Source organism: Eschrichtius robustus, chromosome 8 (genome assembly GCF_028021215.1).
Source record: "Eschrichtius robustus isolate mEscRob2 chromosome 8, mEscRob2.pri, whole genome shotgun sequence".
NCBI classification, from domain to species: domain Eukaryota; kingdom Metazoa; phylum Chordata; class Mammalia; order Artiodactyla; family Eschrichtiidae; genus Eschrichtius; species Eschrichtius robustus.
In genome coordinates this window covers 20,159,849-20,178,741 of record NC_090831.1, presented here as the reverse complement: position 1 = coordinate 20,178,741, position 18,893 = coordinate 20,159,849, and the positions used below count along the sequence as shown (strand labels likewise).

The following is an 18,893-nucleotide window of genomic DNA, read 5'->3' as shown; positions in this document are numbered from 1 at the left end:
AGACATTACATGAAATTTCTAAAAATCTTATATGTTCTGGTATAATGTTATAAGTCATAATTCTAGTTATTACTTTAAATGTATATTTCAGAAATAACTAAATTTCCTTGTCAATTGCATTATTATGAACTTTCATCCAATCTTTAACCATGGTCATTTTTAAGTCTTTTGTCATTTACAGACAGTTCTGGGTGTACTCTGATGCTTTTGCAAAAATGTTCCTATAAAAGGGTTTCATCTTCAAGGAATTCATGGAAAAGACTCTGACAAGTATAGGTTTCTGGTAACTGACTATACTGCTGAACTGAATGAATAAGCATTTTCAGAACTCTAATGGAAAAGTGATGAATTCATAAAAGTGCTAACAAAAGATCAAGATAAAAAAAAATTAATTACATGGGACTCAGTGAACTGATGAGGATGATTATAATTTTTGTGACTTTCTGTTTGAATAAAAAAAAAAAAAGAAATCAGGGACGGTGGCTACCTTTGAGGGAGTTGTACCTGGAAAAGAAACATGAGAGGAACTTCTGTGTTCCTGGCAATGTTTTGTTTCTTGATCTAGATGTGAGATACACTGTTCATTTTATGAATTTCAGTGAGTTGTACACCTATGCTAACTTCTCTGTTCTATATTATTTGTCATTAACAAGCTAAAGAAATGAAAAAAAAAAAAGGAAGGAAATCCCGACATATGCTAAAGACATGCTAAGTGAAATAAGCCAGGCACAAAAAGACAAATACCATATGATTCCATTTATATGAGGTACCGAGAGTAGTCACATTCCTAGAGACAGAAAGTAGAACAGCAGTTGCCAGAGACTGGGGACGGTGTGGGGTGGAATGGGGGATTACTGTTTAATGGTACAGAGTTTCAGTTTTGAAGAATGAAAAAATATTCTGGAGCTGGATGGTAGTGATGGTTGCACAACCATGTGAATGTACTTAAAGCCACTAAACTGTACACTTAAAACTGTTAAAAATGTTAAATGTTATGTGTATTTTACCATAATTTTAAAAGTAATTTAAAAAAAAGAATCTAGGTCTGCCATTTTACAGTGGAGAATTTGGATAATAAAGTTGTGAAAAGAAAAGATTTTGAGAGAAATTCTTTTTCCTTTTTTTTTTTTTTTTGGTAAATTCTCAGGCTGTTGCCTGGGGAACTAGAGCAGGCAAAGTCTTAGATTTGCGATGAGTGGGCACTGGACTGAGGATATATGGACAAAGTAGAACGCAGATTATTTGCGTTTGGACAGTAGTCATGAATAAAAATATGAAAAATAAGTCTCTATGCTAAGTTAAACAGGACAGGTTTGCATGATTTTAGGTGAAAGGAGGTCAGTCCTATCTCCCGTTTGTCCTCAGTCACACAGTGCACTCATCAAAGGGCATTGATTCTTTTTTTAGTTAGTTAATTAATTATATAATTTTCATTGGAGTAGAGCTGATTTACAATGTTGTGTTAGTTTCAGGTGTACAGCAAAGAGAATCAGTTATACATATACATATATCCATACTTTTTTAGATTCTTTTCCCATATAGGCCCTTACAGAGTATTGAGTAGAGTTCCCTGTGCTATACAATAGGTCCTTATTGGTTATCTATTTTATATATAGTAGGGCGTTGATTCTTGTGTGATCAACAGAGCCATGGGATTTTCCAACGGGGTTTTACATTAAATTTCTACATGTTTTAGGACATAATTTTGCTCATGTTATCTCCTAACATTTTATATGCAATATATGTAGTGCTACCCACTGTTTGTTACTTGCTACTGATTTCTGTCATCATTTCATCTAACCTAAATGTTTATACAAGTGAAGAAAAGAAGCTCTATAATATGGGAATGAAATGAGGGAACCTCTACCTGAGGAATGATATGTGTTTCTTAGAAAATATGTGTGTTCATAGAATTTCTAGGTACTAACAACTCAGTAAGTTTCCTAGAGTTTGACTTTGATGACCATATTGAAATCCATAATCTTATCAGTACTTATCGTTCTTTTTTCCCCCTTAATTTATCAAAGTGGCATAAAATCACAATTCTAGTGCCAACTGTATTTTGACTTTTTTAAAGCCTGGTACAAACAAGAATTTTTTAGAAATGAAAAAAAAAAAGGGGGGGTATTAAGTACAGCTGACCCTTGAACCATAAGGGGTTAGGGGCACAGACTCTCCACTCAGTCAAAAATCCACGTATAACTTTATAGTTGGTCTGCTATATCCATTGGTTCTGTATCCGCAGATTCAACCAGACTCAGAACACGTGGTACTGCGTATGTATTTACTGAAAAAACTCCACACATAACTGGACCCATGCAGTTCAAACCCATGTTGTAGAAGAGTCAACTTCGTATTTGTGTACATCCATACAACACTATATAGCCACCAAACAAAGATGAAGCTCTGCACTTATTGCATAATACTGAAAACACAAGCTGAGTGAAAAAAAGCTGACTGCTAGGTATAATTTGATCCCATTTGTGTCTGGATGTACATACCCAGACAAAACACATGATTGCTTACAAGTAAGAGATTCGGTTTAGAGGTTAGTTTCCTCTCTCACACGGGAAGGGCTCAGTCCTGAGGACCATTTCAAAGAGGATTTCATTGGCTCACACACTAAACTTCCTAAATGTTCCCACTGAGCAATCCCTAGAATTACAGGGCAGAGAGGTACAGTACTATCCCACTGAAACGCACTGACAGGATTGAAATGCAGGTGAGGTATGGGCAGATCCCATGTCACAACTGCTGGCATCAGACACCTGACTTCTGTTTAGACTAGAGGGGGCAGTCAGCCGTTGAGGACTCCTGATGCTTGACACCACTAGATCTAGGAAAAGAAAAGGCCATGATGAGATGCAGCATCACTGTCAGACAGAGGCTTACAGACAAAGGGTAAAATGAAGTTTGGGAGTAACAGGAGTAGCTTGAGAGCTAAATTAGAAAGAACAAGAAACCTACACACTTTGCATTTCATATGTGTTCACTTTCTGGTTTATTAACATTTTCTTGGATAAAAAAGGTAGCTGCAGGCTTCCCTGGTGGCGCAGTGGTTGAGAATCTGCCTGCCGACGCAGGGGACACGGGTTCAAGCCCTGGTCTGGGAGGATCCCACATGCCACGGAGCAACTAGGCCCGTGAGCCACAACTACTGAGCCTGCGCGTCTGGAGCCTATGCCCCGCAACAAGAGAGGCCGCGACAGTGAGAGGCCCGCGCACCGCGATGAAGAGTGGCCCCCGCTTGCCGCAACTGGAGAAAGCCCTCGCACAGAAACGAAGACCCAACACAGCCAAAAATAAATAAATAAATAAATAAATTTATTAAAAAAAAGGTAGCTGCTTCACACACTGTTAATGTATGTAGGCATAAGATAATATATATGTGATACAAGATTAGATAGAAGTGCTTTATTAGTGGCACTCAAAAAAGGTACCATCAGCAAAAGAGTAAATTCATGATGTCAGCAATTTCTCTGATCCAGTGGTGGCTCACAACTGAGAATATTAGAATCCCAAAAAGAATTCTATGCAGGAGAGTGAACTAAACCCTGCTGAAAAAAGCAAATGTCCCCTGAAGACTTAAGTAAAGGCACCTGGCATTTGCACTCAACCACCGCAGTCAGTAGCAATAATTCAATCCATATGGTACATGGGACAGCTTTTTCAAGAGCATTTTGAATAGTGGCTAAGACAAAGCAGGTAATGGCAGAAGGTTACTGTATCAACAGAGAGTGCCTTTGTGGTTCTAGGGGAGCCACTTCCTCCACAAGAAAAGAAACATAAACAAATGAGATCAATGCACTAACAATGCATGGAGTTATGATAATCTACAATTTAAAATAAGATAGGGAAAATATTTATGTAAATTTTTATCTCATGTTTGAGTAGGAAAAGACTCCCCAAGCACAAAAGTAGTATGAGAGAACAAAAGAAACAAAAATACACCTGTTTTCATAAATTTACTAACATAATCTGCATATAAAAATTCATGACAACCTGAGGGAAAAAATGTTGCCAAATCTGGAAAGATGTATAAAGATATTCACCATAGTGTTTATAACACTGAAAACAAAATGTAAATGACAAAAATGTCAAACATTTATAAATTTATAAATTATGCTATAGCCATTCAATAGAGTATTATGCAGCTCTTAAAATTGTATTTTTTTGAAAAATATCAATAAAATGAGCACACTGGGCTTCCCTGGTGGCGCAGTGGTTGAGAATCTGCCTGCCAATGCAGGGGACATGGGTTTGAGCCCTGGTCTGGGAAGATCCCACATGCCGCAGAGCAACTGGGCCCGTGAGTCACAATTACTGAGCCTGCGCGTCTGGAGCCTGTGCTCTGCAACAAGAGAGGCCGCGATAGTGAGAGGCCCGTGCACCGCAATGAAGGGTGGCCCCCGCTTGCCACAACTAGAGAAAGCCCTCGCACAGAAACGAAGACCCAACACAGCCATAAATTAATTAATTAATTAATTTTTTTTAAAAATGAGCACATAATGTTAAGAAAAAAAAGATTATAAATCCTTTTTTTGTAAATATAGATCTATTTACTCACAGGAAAAAAATATTAGCAAGTGTGTGACAATAATAATACCTAACATTATTTTCTGTGCCAGGCACTGTGTTGCTCTTTATAAGCACTGTCTCATTGAAGTTTCATAACAAACCCATGAGCCAGGTACTATCATCACTGCTATTTTTCAGAAGGGAAAACCGAGACACAGAGAGGTGAGGTCACTTGCTCAAGGCCACATAGCTTGAAAATGCAAAGTCCAGAAACCAACCCAGCTTGTGTGCTGTCCACCACCACAAATCCCTAAGAGCTAAGTCTCCTCTGATTTCAAAGGCTTATAAATTAAAGTATCCATGTATGTTAGCAATAGAGTGGGGAAAAGAATTTTCAATCTTATCTATAAGAGGAGCAGTTCTCACAACTCCTGGAAACGTTCTTGTTGAAATCCGTAAGTATGGAACCTCTGATGCTGTCAACTTACAAGGTATCAGTAAATAAAATGTAATGAAGAGCCAGAATTCTCAGCTGCTGTTCCCTTCATATATTCATCACTGCCCAAATAGATTTCTCTTAAAAGATGAAATCTTTTAAGAGAAATCTTTTGTTTCCTTTTTTGTGTGTTTTCTCTAACGTTGGTACGTATCTGTTGAGTACGGAGCCAAGCTATTTCGGTCTCTGTTCTTCCCATTATTTATTCCCATTCAGATGAAAATTTAAATGCAAACTATATACCCATTCATCAAAATTGCTTCAAATTTATTTATGGTACAGCACAGAGGAGCTTCTGGGAATAAGAGCTTCAAGTCTATTATAGTTTCTATTAATAATTCTAGTCACTAATTGCTATGAGAACTTTTCTGGATATGCTAACATATAGTTAAAGCAAAGCCAATCCAACAGACTACTATAAATAAAGTTGCATAGTCTCACAAAAGTCATGAGAATTTTGTAAGTTTGGAGGGTGGGAAAGTAGAAACATGGTTTTTAGATTTTTTTAAACATTGTTATCATGGATTCAAAAGGCCAAATTGTACTCACAAATATATCTTTATAAATTATCTTCTTGATTGCTTTAATTATTTTGGAATATCACTTTCACATAACAATCTTAAATATAACTGAGATTAGACAGGATTCTCAAGTGCTATTTTTGCTCATTGATTCATTAAATCAAAATGTTTAAAGTGCCTGCTATGTGCCACGCACTATCCTAGACACTGGAAATAGAGCAGCAAACAAAACAGACAAAAATCCCTGCCTTGTGGAACTTAAAGGCATTATGCTGATGGTCACAGAAAGCAAACAAGGTAAAGAGTAAAATATATAGATGATGATAACACCTATGAAGGAAAACAAAGCAGTCCATGGGGATACGGAATACTGGGGAGAAGAGAGGACAAAGCTTTAAGAGTGTGGACAGGGAAGAACTCATTGAAAAGGGGACATCTGAAGACACACCTGAATCAGGAAGGGAGGGAGCATGGGGCTATCTGGGGAACAGCATGCTAAAAAAGGGAACAGAAAGTGCAAAGGTTCTGAGATGGGACTGAGCCCCACATGTGTCTGAAGAACAAAAAAGAGGCCCTCTTTTGATGATTTCAGTGGAAGAGTAAGAGGAAAGTAGTAAGATATGAGGTCAGAAAAGTAACAGAGGAGGCAGGTGCTACGGGGCCTTAAAGGCCACACCAAGTACTTTCTCTTCTTCTTAAGGAGAAGGGGAGCAACGTAAAGTATGGATAGAATTACAGAAGATTTTATTGTTCAAATTCAGGCAATATTTTTGGGAAAACAGAGGCAGACCAGAGCTGCTCCAGGCAACTTGGTGGATTGGATGGTTGTCCTAGGTATGGAGCAGAGGGTTGGTTTTAACCGAATCGCTCCAGCTGCTGTGTTAGGACTAGAATGAAGGTGACAAGCATTGAAGCAGGAGAAGTGATCAGGAGCCTGCTGTAATCCACATGAGAGAGGGTGGTGGCAATGGCAGATTCTGGGTGTGTTTTAATGTAAAGCCAGCTGGACTTAGGGATGGATCGGATGTGGGATGTTAGGGAAAGAAGGCCTGGGGACTGAACAACGGTAAGGACTCAGTTGGCAATAATGGAGTTGAGGAGACTCGAGTAGGAGCTACTTTGGGGGTGGCAGGGTGAGGGAAACAAGAAGCTCATTTGTGGGTATATTAAGTTTGAGATGCCAATAGACATCCAAGTGGAGATGCTGAGTGGAGAGTAAGACAGAGGAGTTCAGGGAGTTGTGAGAGAGTCACCAACATGTAGACTGGCACTTAAGGCATCAGAATGGATGGCATCCCTAGGGAGACAGGGCAGATGAAAAAGAGAAAAGGAGAAAGGACAGAGCCCTGGGTGCCCCGACACCACAGAGTCAAGGAGGAGAAGAAGAAAGAGCAAAGGAGGACTGAGAGAAGCATTTTGACATCTTCCTAGTGAATATCGGGATGGTTTGTCTACAGTGATGCATGAATGCAGAGACATGTACTCACTAATTTACCTTTGATATTCCCTTGCAGGTCACGGAGTGTTAAGATCCCTCGGTGTCTGAGGTAAAGAGAAAAGTATACACATCGCAGTGAATATGGGTGTCTTGTACAAGGATAGGCAATCTGTGCAGCTTTGAGAAGAGAATCAGACACTTTCACAAAAACACAAAAGCATGATAAGTCACTGTTAGGTTGGATCGATATGCATAACAAAAAGATAATTCTGCCCTCTGCCCCTCGCTCCCCAAAACATCACTAAAATCTTCACATCTGATGAAGGGTGCTATAGTACCCCAGAGAGCACTGCTTCTCCACATGGCCTGTGTTGTCAATACCTCGCTATCCCAGAGGTCATTTCACACCTTTTTTTCCTTAAATGTATACCGTGAATATTGTGGCACTCATCTGTTGTTTCTGTCTGCCTTACACCCACTCTCCCTTCTTTGGGGTAACAACACCTCCATTTTCCTTCAGAGAGAGATACTCCTCTGACCTCAACATCCATCTCATGGGATGGCCACAACCCAGGTCGGCCAATGAGACTTGTGGTCCCAGGAATTAGAATTCAGTGACACAAGAAAGGAAAGGAGTTGGAGAGGATTCATCCAAACTTTGGGGCCAGAAAAGCTGAAAATCAGAAAAAAAGCCAGAAAGTTTTAAAAAGTCAGAAAATCATGGTTCTTACCACCACGATTCCTTTAGCAGTTGACCACTCCCTGCTCCTTGATACACTATCATCATTTCTAAATCTAGTGTTTGGATTTTCCTTCCATTCTGCAAGTTAACCCACCTCCTACTAATGAATTCCGTTAGCCCAAGTTAGCCAGAACCGGTTTCTGTGGCTGGCAGCCAGGGTACCCTGGCACACCTGCCACTCTCCAAACTGTACAGCTCTGTGGTAGCTCACAATAAAACACATAAATCTTCAAGTGGGTCCATTTCTCAACGTAAGTAAAAATAAAGGTTTAGAGGCTATCGTAAGCAAAATAAAAGCTTAAGAAATTGTTTTATTTGGTAATATTCCAATAACCATCCTAAATTCTGGTTGTAAATCTTTCTTTTACTGACAAATCTTTCTAAGGAGAAACATTCTTTTCATTCACTGGAAATACTTATTTGTCTTTAACTAATCAAAGTAATAGACTTTTTTTTTTTTACCAGTTTTTTCTACAGGATGACTATCAAGCATGTACCTCACTCAAGATATCCTACTCTTTTATGCTTGCAGAGACTCCGTGTTTTTCATTATGTTGTAGAAACACATGGGAACCACTGGCATAGATGGGACAGGACAATCTCTTCTAAGCCATGAAAAAATCATTCAGCAATGCTGGTCAAATCAATGAGTATAATTTTAACAACTGTGAAGCGCTTGATCTCCAGAGCATCTGCATTTTACTTCAATGAATACAGATAGGTATCCCTTGGGTACTCATTAGTGATACCAATTTTGAATTTTAATTTATTGTACTTTTCTATATGTTTAAAATATTTCACAATTTATTTGGAATTGAAGTGTGTGCCTCACAGTTTCTGTTAAAAGGCTGAAATAAACCACTCATATTTGAGAGAAATAGTCTCAATAGTTTAATACCTGCATCAAGTCAGATCACCCCGTAAGCAGCCTCTTGGCTTCCTACACCACCCTGGAGGCTCACAGATTTGCCATTAGAGCTACAGCTAGGCACAGCTCACGGGCGAATACTAAAGGGAGAGATGATCTGGGGTGTCCCGCCTGAGGAAAGAAATGATCTCTATGTGGACCTTCTCTACACTTTTTGATAATAGCTTTTTAAGGCTACTGTCCTTTTGTTAATGTCCAATGAAGCAAATTTTTCTCTCCTAGTGAAAGCATGGGCCTCCTTCAGGCCCGCTGAGAACCTCCGTGGGTTCCATACAGGAAGCTCCTACCCTGAATCTGTCCTCCACCCTCTGTTTTACTTCCACCAGGGGTCAGTGGCTCTCAGTTCAGATCTGATGTCAAACTCTGGGATAAACTATAATGGTGACAAATCAGGAAACATTGGCATTACTAACGTAATTCACGTTGCCACCTCACCTGGTTGCAAGAAAACCTATGGCTGACCTTTGCCCTCCTTGGCAGGAGGTGAATTAATTTGGGAACAAGGGCAGGAGAGGATGCTTAGCCCTTTTCTTCTCATTCAAATAAGCTCAAGAGAAAGTGATTTTTATAAGTCTGATCCACATATGAAAAATAACCCTACAAAGGCGAGTACAAAACAAACATTATCCCACTGGTGTCACTATCACTGTGAGAACAGACCTCTGATGAGCGAGGTCAGACACTGCAGGATGATCTGGCTTGTCACCAGGAGTTTCACCGTGTACCCCATCACTCAATTTCACAGGCTCTACCTGCCGACAGATAACACTCACAGGAATTTCCTAAAGAAAGAAATACATTACAAATAGATGAACATCAATGAAAATCTTTTTAAGTGTCTCTCTGCTTAAATTATACTTCTCCCCTTGTATTCATGTCCTTCTCAAGTTCTGTTAGTGAGTCAAAGAATAAATTTCCTATTTACTTGAAAATCTTCATTAAAATTACATTCATCAAAATGTTAAAAATAAATTTGAGCAAAATTTGCAAATCACTTTCTTATATTTGTATTTGTGGTGATACTCTGAAAGCATGTTAACTCTTTTAGGTCAGCAGTATACTAAATGATATCTTTCCTTTGTGCTTCATCTGGAAGGTGATATCTAGTCAAGAAATATTTAGGACTGTAAAATTCTGGCCTAGTTTGGCATGGATATCATCCTTCTGGTTTGATTTTGCAATCTTTATTTTAAATAACGAAATTAGCTTTTACTTATTTTCTCTTTCTTCAAATGTCTTTTGTTATTTATTACTATTCCTTTCTTGAAATGATTGTCATTTCTAAAAAGAAATGCATACCAGTTAAAAGTATGGATTCTGAAGCAATATGGATTCTGGAGCACTCTTGCATGACAGCTTTATGATCTCGGGCAAAATACCTTTCTGTGACTTAGTTTCTACATCCACAAACAAAAGGAGGATAATACTACCTACCTCATGAGGTTGTTGTGAGAATTACATGAATCAATATATGTAAAGCATATAGATCAGTACCTGACACATAATAAGTGCTACTCTAGAGTTTGCTATTGCTAATGTTGTTGTTATTAATTTATTCCTAAGTTCTTGAGTTACCTTTCTGAAAAAATTGTTGATAGTATTAGTGCTTGGAATGGGAATGTGAACCCACTTTTCTAAAAATGCCTAAAACCAACTAATTTTCTTATATTCCTCCATCACCATCACTGGACCTATAACATTTTTTTGCAGGATGAGGATGCAGGAAGTGTTTACATGAGAAAAGGAAGTAAGAAAAGATCTGGAACCATGATCATAGGATATTTCAACATTCATAACAAAGGTGGCCTAAACAAAAAGATTACACGTTCCTGAAGGTAAGGCTGAGATGCCTGTTTCCTCTGTCGATATGCAGCAAGCAAAAGAAATGACATTATTGGATTTGGTCCTAGAGGCTGAGCCAGACATAACAAACAAGGTTAAGGTTGGGGCAGAGCTCACATTCACAACCATGTCACACATCTAAGTATTTTAAGTGTCAACAGGATTTACATATGGTGATACTGCATTTTAGAGAGATAGGACTGACAGGAAACAAAGTTCATAAACAAACTCACTAGCATAAATTGTCAGTTATAAGAAACTCCAGAAATTGGAGGTCAGGCACAGGTTACCTTCTCAAAACATTACTAAAAAGTTAATATAAAATGCACTATTTTTGCCACCTGCATAAGTAGCACATCTTGAAGGATATTCTGAAAATATATTATCAAAACTGTCTTAGAAAATATCCTAGTTCCATCAAGGTGACCAAAAGCAATTCTATGGGAGAACCAGAGCAGTTCAGAGCTTGATACAAGAATTGTGACTGACCTAAAAGAGAATGTAAACTGAGTCATTTGTGTGTTCAGAAGAAATGATTAGGATTGCACTCAGCTGCAAATAACAAGAACCCGACTGATTTTTCTTATGATATGAGAAGTCCAGAAGAGGTATTCCAGGGCTGATACAGCCGCTCAAAGGTATAAATAAAGACCCAGGCTCCTTCAGAACTCCTGGTCCACCATCCTTAGCATGGGACCATTATCCTCAAGGTCACAAGATGGTTGTACCACACCCTGCCTAGAAGAAATGGGTAAGGGCAGAGCAAAAAGTATTTGCTGAGTCCTTTTAAAAATCATCTTTATTAATTTTAAAAATAATCTTTCTAAAGACCCTACCCGGTAGACTTCCACTGCATCTCACTAAATTACATGGCAGGGGAGCCTTGGAGGTAAGCATTTTTGACTAGACACATAGTTGTTCTCAAAATCAGTTAGTAAGAAAGGGCATTTTAGTAATCACTGGGTAGACAACGAGCAACGTATGCCACATAATGAGGCATTATAGAATCCAGAAAGAGGACAGTGTTCCTCCAGTACAATCTAGGGAAAATGCCAACCAGCCCAGCTGACTTGGATTGGGTGGAGCAGCTTTCCTAGGTGTGGAATCTGCCACTGAGATCATCTAACTCCATGCTGCCAAACAGCCTACTAATAGTCATTTGCCCACCCATATAAACTTTGATACCGTGGACAGAATACACTGGTCAGCCAATGCCTTTATCCTGACAAGGATATGTTTTATCATAAATGAACTAGCCTTCTACTTCACCACCTAACCATGTGTGGATTTAAGTTTCCTCAGTCAGCCCCTGAGGGGTGAACTCTGGGTTCACTATCAAAATCAATTTCTCTCATTTCTAGTTTTGTTGAAACAGTTTTGTATTTTAAAATTATTTTACATGGGGTTGTAGACACATATATTGTAGGATTTAACAAAATATATTAAACCGACGTTATTTACTTATCTTGGCATCTTTCCTAGACTACCACCTAAATACACAAAGTTTGGTTGTTATCATGGCCATCAACTAAGGAAACATACTCAATTTAGGAACAGGAAGGTCTGACTTGGGAGCTGGCTAAGTTAATAAAAGTTTTGGTTAGACTAGAACTACACTAATCAACTGTTTAATTCTAGGCAAGTCATATCTATTTTGGTTGGGAAACACTTTCTGATCATACATATTTGGTGACAAGGTGACTTTTTTTTTTTTTACTTTTGTGACCCTCCTTAATATACTGTTTGGAATTTCCCTTGAAATGGGCCACATGTTGACAAGGCACAAAATGAACAGGCATGGGTAAAGAGCTCCTATCTGTATATCCAATGCTTCAAAAATCCTTATCTAATGCTGGGTGACTGTACCAGATGATAATAACTACTATCTAATATATGCATTACCTTATTTAATAATTGCAACCCCCAAATACGGATACTATTATTTCGACATTAGAAATGAGGAAACTGAGGCTAGGAGAGGGTACGTAACTTGCTGAAAGCACACAACTAATAAGTGGCAGAGAAAGGATATAAGCATGGGTCTCTCTGCTGCCAAAGCTCGAATTCTTCCCACTACATCACTGTGCCTCCCTAGACTTTCTTTTTAGTATAAGTCTGAGCTCTCAGCCAAGGAATCTTTGAATTTTTTGAGCTGGAATAGACATTAGCGTTCACAGGTACAAAACAGTAAAATAGGTCTCATTGAAGAAAGACTGTGGAACCTACCCCAGAGCAACACACCTCCCTTCTTGACTCCCAATCTAGTGTTCATACCAACTCCCCCCACCCCCTTTTCGACCTGTCTGTTAAATGCCAGCTACCTAAAAAGGTGTCATCACTATTTCATAGCTATGCAACTGTTACGAGTCTTGGCAAAGAGACCAGCAAGTGAAGGAGATAACTTGAGGTGACTGTGGTGATGACAGAGACAGCCCTCATCCATTTACTAGAAGAGTCTCTATGCACTCAAGCATTGAAGACATCTCAAAATTGAGCTGCCTTTTAGATTCAAGCTAATTCAGTGTGCATTTTTCTAAATTCTACAACTCTTCCTCATGGTGTATATATGTGCTTCCATGCACAGACTTCTGATTCTGCAGTTTGACCCCATAGCTGACAGTAGCTAACTCAGAATTAAACAGCTACTGGCTTGAAAGTTCTTCTAAGAGATTTTACAGTATAGGAAGAAGAGCCTACTTTCCCACCAGGAATAACTAACCCATGATTTTTAAAAAGGGTACGTGCATGTCACAGAAAGATAACATTAATTTTTTGAGCAAAATACAAAGGCCTACTCACCCACTTTTATTACTGTAAACATCCAATGAGTACAATATATACTAATTATATAATATATACATATATATACACCAATATTTTTCATGTTATAGTTAGAGGGAAAAAAAGGGGTAGAGCTAGTGATAGGAAATCTGAAGAGAAGAAAGAAAAAGAAAAAGAGAAAGAATTGAAGGAGCAAAGGAATCAAGTTGTGAAGCAGAAAAGAGGAAGGAAGAGGAGAGGGAAGACAAGGCCCTGTGACATGGAGGAAAGGAGCAAAAGAAGAAGGAAAATGAGAAAATTTAGGAGGAAGAGAGGGGCCATGGGAGAAAGCAGGTCAGATACAGGTGTAAGGAGAGAGGGGCAGAGCAGGAAAGGCAGAGAGAGACGATTCTGAGGTGAGGGTAGCACTTAATGGTAAACTATTATCACTCCTTCATGTAACTTGGTATGCGGGCACCGGTGTACATCAATAACCAGGGCTATTCGAAACACTCTTGAGTTCTCCTATAGTTTCAAAGAATCCTTTAATCAATAAAATTTAATTTATTTTGCTTTCCAAACAAAGTTTTATGTTTCTAAGGAAAGCTAAATTAGCATTAAAAGATAACCTGGGTTTTCAGTGTTTACTTCAGAACCTCAGAGTTCCTATAACTATCTCTTTGTGGCATTCAAAAGCTATCTAATTACCTTAGCTTTGTTTTTTTGAATGATTAGAGCTGCCTTAAGCCTCAAATCAACATCTGTACATGTGTAGTGACCCTTCCGCACACCCCCAAATCCAGTTGCTACACTTAGCTCCTACAGGAAATCGAATAAAGAAGGAAAAAATGTGTGTAGTTTTAGAGAAGCACACATGTGTTTCTCTAAAATAATTGGTTAACCTGTAGGCACAGCATTCAACCCTTCAGAAGCTCTGCCTTCAATGAGATGGGCATGGCAGGTGACCGTGGCGAAAATTACTCTCTAAGCTACACAACTGACACCTAAGTGAGATCACCTCATGTGGAATTTCCTGAGAGCCAAGAATATTTTTTTTAAACACACCATTCTTGTGTTTGAACAGTCATTATGAAATCTTCATATTTGAAAATTCAATTCCAAGTTCTGAAAATGCGTTTTTAATACTTATTTGTTTAAGGTTGATAAGATAGAAATTATACAGTTTGGTTATTTTATTCAATATAAATAACTCTAAAATCGGTGGGGTAGGGGTGACGTGGATTAATCACCCAAATTATTCTTGAAGCCAAAATATTTAGATAAATGAATTTTCCTTTTCATATGTGTGTTATGCCATTACCCAGACATAGTTTAAAGCCCTACGTGAACCTGTCCATTCTAACCAAATGCACTGAGTGTAGGGCTATCCATTTTTTTCTATTTCTATACGGCATAAAGAACTTTTAAAAAAAGAAAGAACTTAAAAAAAAAAAGGAAGAACTTTATATTTTTGTGTGAGAATATATACAAGATTTTTTTCTTAAATGCCAATGTTCAAAAAGCACCAGTAGCTCAATTTATTTATGCTTGTCTAATGTAAAGGTTATCTGAAATATATTTCAAACATATATGTATCAACAACTACTTGTGAAGATTAAAGACATAATAAATAACTGTCAAAGTGTCATTTGAAGTCATCGGAGAAACAATTATGGCTTAATATGCAACATATCCTAAATAACTGATAATGTAAGGTTCCCAGATCACCTATAGAGTTGACCAATACCAGAGAGGGAAAAAAATAAATCAAAGATTGGTTTTAGATATTGTCTTTTGAATGAAACTAATTTATGAAAAAATTTGAAAGTCAATAGTATTGACTTTAAAATCTTGTGAAAATATCTATCACTCACTTTTAAAGATGAAAAGACAAATTTATTAGAATAAGATGGTTCTGTAAAAAATATACTTGTATGATTACAATGATACAACTTTCTTATTTTACTCTTTAACATTTTTAATGAAATTAAAAATAATAGTTTAAAATAAAGATTCATAAAAATTGGAGGAAAATATTCTAATTAAATAATTTCGAGTAATGTAGTGCTGTGACTGAAGTAAGAATACCTGCCTAAATTAGATGTTTCCAATTATGATTCTAAAGACCTGATTTTTTTAGTGTATGACTGGAATTGAAACTCACACAGGGAATATATATTAAAGCAATATTTATATGATTTAAGAAATGATCTGAACCACATCAGTAAAATACGTTTGAAATAAATTGTAGAGAGTGAGATGAAATATAAGACAAGTAGAGAAAAATGCTTTAAATGTTCAGTTTTCAAAGTCATATGCAAGCAGGACACAGCTGCAGTTCACTTATAAATTACATTCGACAAATGATTCTGAGTTTAAATATGCTGATTCCAGAATCAGAGACATATAAAAAACAAATATCCACTCACCCGATCAACAAGCCAGTTACCTTAGCAATAGCAGATAACTTTAATTCAAATTTTTAAAAAAGTCATTCCTTTGGAAGGAATTTAATCTAGAGTATATTACCAAAAATTATGTCTTATACTTGAAAAGTCATTATATTGCAACTGCCTTTGAACGGTGATTTTTTAATTAGCAACCAGTTGATTCCAGAACACATGTATGTATAATAGGAATACTGGCAATTCTTACAACAAAATACCATAAATACTTAATCCTGATTATATCTCTTGTAGGTAAACATTCTGTTTTAGCAGTTGAAATTGATTTTCCCACCCACCCCACAATAGGATTAAATAAATAATAGAATGAAAATGTAGCACAAAAGAACTACCAATAGTGATACTGGATTTACAAAATACAATCAAATCTCCTTTTTAAAGCACCATGCTTTATTAACAATTCAGTTCTGCTTAAGACAATTTTTTTTTCTCAATCAATATTTTAGAGCGTATTTTTCACTGTAATGGAACATTTCCCCCACCTTATGCCACCTTAATAATGGGGATTCTCGTCTTTTTAGAAATTCAGATAAATTGTCTCACCAAAGCTCAAGTACTTTCCACAGACTCATTTACTTATGCTTGGCTTTCATAGATTATGTTTTCTCTTATGTCTGACCTCTCCTTTTTGATGGTGACTGAATAAAGCCCATCTTGTGAGCAGGCAGGTCCTCATTACAGGATTTCAGAGTTATCTAAAAGTCTTTCTATCTCAAAATATATTATCTGCCTGCTCAGTGATGCCAAAATTCTTTTGAACAAAAAGGGAAAAACATCTTTCCATAGTTGTAATTAAGATTGTGGGAGAATATAACATTGACAAGTCACAGTCACTACAAATTGGTTGTGGGAGGAGTTTTAAACAAAAGCCTGAGTGGGGGTGAGGAAGAAGGATTATCAGGGGAAAGGAAAGGTGCAGACATCAACTCGACCTTTGCATGTTTCACAATACTGCCCAGGTCCTTAGGAGAAGGAGCAGTGAACAGTCAGGTGTGGCTGGGAAAGAGAAATGGCTACCTGACTGGACCATCTGGGTTTCCATTTCCTATTTTCCCATCATTTGCAACTTTCTGGCCCTCCCCCAGAAAAAAACAGGGCTTGGAAACCATGTTGTGGAAATTGACCATATTTTGGGATTTGTGCAAAAAAGGGAAATTCTAGGAAAAAAATGTTCTGACCCTGAGACTTTTCTAATTCAACATGATATATATATACATATACATATGTATCACCTCTTATTGCTGAGCTTCTAAACTGCATTGTACTCATCATGCAAAGACACCATAGTTCATTGTGACCAACGATGTCATCTCAAGAAAGTCATAGACAACAGATTTTAAAAGCTATAGGAAGACGACAACAGAGGTACCAAGTGAACGAGTGACGAGAACTAGCAAAAGTAACCATGCACTGTTTACAGAGTTGCCAAAACTGCAAACAGATGGATATACTACTTAACACTGGAAATATCTGACAATGCTGTAGATACACAAATTTCAAATTCTTTTGTTATTATATTTTTGTTGCTTTTTTTCCAAAAGATTTTCAACAAAAATCTTTAAATAAATATGACACATACAGAGACCCATGATATTGAACTCTGACATTTGCCTCTCCATTTCATATTCTGTCTCACAACACAAGTCTCAGAGGGCAGTTGACCCAGCCTGGTCTACAGTCATGTTCTGTGTTAGGTACCACTGTACATCTCAATGCATTCCTTTAGGTAAAAAAGTTAACAGCCAGCAGCTGCTCCCAGAAACCATTCCCTCAAATGCTGACTTCAATGTAAATCACAGATAAGACTGAGTTTTCCTGACATAAGTGTTACATTTTAGAGATTCGGAAGATTACAAATAAAGTCTCAAGCTGATATTTTACATATTTCTTAGTTTTAAAAAATTTTGGCTGAATAACCTCCTACTTTGGTCTCCTACAAAATGAGCTAACTCCCAAAGTATATTAGGTTAAGTTTTCCTATCAACGGTTCAATTCTTAAATAGATGTTACATAATTAATTTGTAACATTAATTTCCAAAAGTCTAAAAGAAAAGGAGACACATGTAAGCACCATTTCATTTTTAAACATTTCTTCTACCCGTAGAAAATTTTACAAGGAAAAACTCTTACTGAAGGCCTATAGCTACAGCCAGTTTCAAAATCTAAATATTTGACAAAACAGGTAACAGGAATTTAAAATCTTACAATAACCATTCTCAAAGTTTATAATAATAATTCGATCTTCTTAAACTTACATAATAAAATTTCTCTACCTTTTCTGGTGATAGAAGAGGTAGAAATTGAGACTTTCCCACACAATATGCAACTTGAAGTATTACACTGTATGCTTACTCTCTATCATTCTTTCCTTTTCTGACTTAGGATGTGATTATGGTCAGTCTTAGGCTGACTTATATTTGCTAGCTTTATAGCAAAAGCAAAGGCTATGTCATATTTTGGTATTTTTAAGTTTTCTATGCTGGCACCTTACAAAGGATATGGAAAACAGGAAAAAAAAAATAATAAGGCCACGTGTTATCACAGGTCTTCCATCACAACCTGACAATCACACCTTTTAGCCCAGCCTTGACTCACTTACCTACCACTCTCACTTAGAGCTAATAACGGGCAAGCACCTTTACTAAAGGTCACACTAAGTGACAAGCTCAGTCAATCAGTCTTTGGGTGAGGTCTGGGTTGCCATCATATTGGCTGGTCCTTCTCCTTAAAAGATTCTCATGAACTCAGAGAAACACCAGACTGTTCTTGGAAAGAGAATACAATAAGCATTTTAAAAGAAGGGACCAGTTACAGAAATTTAATATTCCAAAGTCTAAAATTCCAACCGAATTAGACTCCCGCTCTACAGACAAGGCTGACACCATGCCACAAGAAAGTTGTAAAAGCACTACTTTCAGTCTCTAGAAAGCATTTATTTAGGCTAAACATTTTAAAGCAGATATGAAGGGCTTTCTAAATAGAAAATTTAAGGATTCTTATCATTTTTATATCCATGTTTATCTGAAATGCCAGCTGCTCTGTGGATTATCTCCTGCTATACCAATAACTGTTAGCCTACAAGAGATGGAAACTATAACAGGAAATCACTAGACAATAGTTGGGTATCAGTATTTTTGCCTTGAAATTCTAATTAAACAGTGCCTGTCACCGCTTAAAAGCTCC

General features: G+C 37.3%; 1 protein-coding gene across 1 annotated transcript in view; it reads right to left on the bottom strand.

Annotated features, from left to right (window-relative positions):
• The window catches only part of RELN (reelin), a 523,882-nt gene that overhangs the window by 503,806 nt on the left and 1,183 nt on the right, over positions 1 to 18,893 (bottom strand). The gene's annotated exons all lie outside the window — the stretch shown is intronic.